Here is a 1556-nt window from a genome sequence, read left to right on the forward strand (position 1 = left end):
GGGGACGAATCCTACTTGGACTAGGAGTCTAAGTAGGACTCCCCCCTTGGCGCGCCCCTCCCAGACCGCCGGCCTCCTCCTCCCCCCTTTATATATGGGGGCGGGGGCACCCCAAAAGACACCAAGATTTCTATCTCTGTGCGGTGCCCCCCCAGTTTACTCCTCCGGTCATAGCGTCGTAGTGCTTACGTGAAGCCTTGCGCGAATCACATCACCATCACCGTCACCACACCGTCATGCTGTCGGAATTCTCCCTCGACCCTCTACTGGATCAAGAGCTCAAGGGACGTCATCGAGCTGAACATGTGCTGAACATGGTGGTGCCGTACGTTCGGTACTTGGATCGGTTGGATCATGAATACGTTCGACTACATCAACCGCGTTAATCTAACACTTCCGCTTTTGGTCTACGAGAGTACGTGGACACACTCTCCCCGTCTCGTTGCTATCCATATCCTAGATAGATCTTGCGTGATCGTAGGAATTTTTTTGAAATTGCTTGCTACGTTCCCCAACAGAGGATTCCGTTGACGGTGACATAAACTAGCGGCGGAGGGTCACTGGCGACGACGACGACAATCTGGAGGCCAAGGGGGCGGGAGTGCTAGGGCGCGAGCTCATGCGGTTTGAAGTAATTTTCAACCGTACGGGTATGCGAAGTATATATACCCAGGCGCTGTCGGTGGCGCTGAGTGGAACGTCTCGGTGGCACCGAGATGCAAAACTGCTAGCAGTTGCTGCAACTCGGTGTGACTGAATCGTTCTAATCGGTGGCACCGAGATGAAAACCTAGATAAACTTACTAATCTCGGTGAGACCAAATTGGATGAGTCGGTCTGACCAAAAATCATTAAGAGGTTTTGGAAGTTAAGCCCTTGACAAATCGGTGGTTCCGAGTGCTCCTCACCCGGAGGGTCCGAAAGTGACTTGTTCAAACTTTGTGATGTAGCATGAATAGAGTTTGAGACAAGAAAAAGCATAGATAGCTAGTGGAAGTACTTAGGCATTGTTGTCCATCCATTTGGTATAAGAAAATACCAAACAATCAAAACAACAAATGGATGGCCTCGAATGAAGAAAAATATGCAACCAACATGCTCACACAAGAAGATTTCAAATAAAACATGTGGCAAAGCATGCACATACACTCTAGCATCTATCAAGCAATTAGCAATGACTAGGTGATCTATATATGAGTATATTGACTAAGGAGTCGAATGAGAACATTTGATCATAGGTCATACTCATTGTTTAAGCACAAGTGGGGTTACCACTTTTACATAAAGCGTTGTTGTGTTCACATCATTTGAGTTGCTTTTGCTCAATTTTTTAGAGCAAAGCTCCCCTAGGTGTGACATCCCCCCTTAGAGGGATGAACTAACCTCGGATTTTGTCGATGATGACTTCATGTAGATGTTGAAGATGTGGATGCTCAATGTTGATGTAGATCATTTGGAGCAATCCATTGAAGTGTTGCACTTTCAATACCTACACGGGTTAGTCCCACAAGGAACATACGAGAATATCCATAGACATCGAGTGAAATACACATATGA

This window comes from Triticum dicoccoides, chromosome 7A (genome assembly GCF_002162155.2).
Source record: "Triticum dicoccoides isolate Atlit2015 ecotype Zavitan chromosome 7A, WEW_v2.0, whole genome shotgun sequence".
NCBI lineage: Eukaryota > Viridiplantae > Streptophyta > Magnoliopsida > Poales > Poaceae > Triticum > Triticum dicoccoides.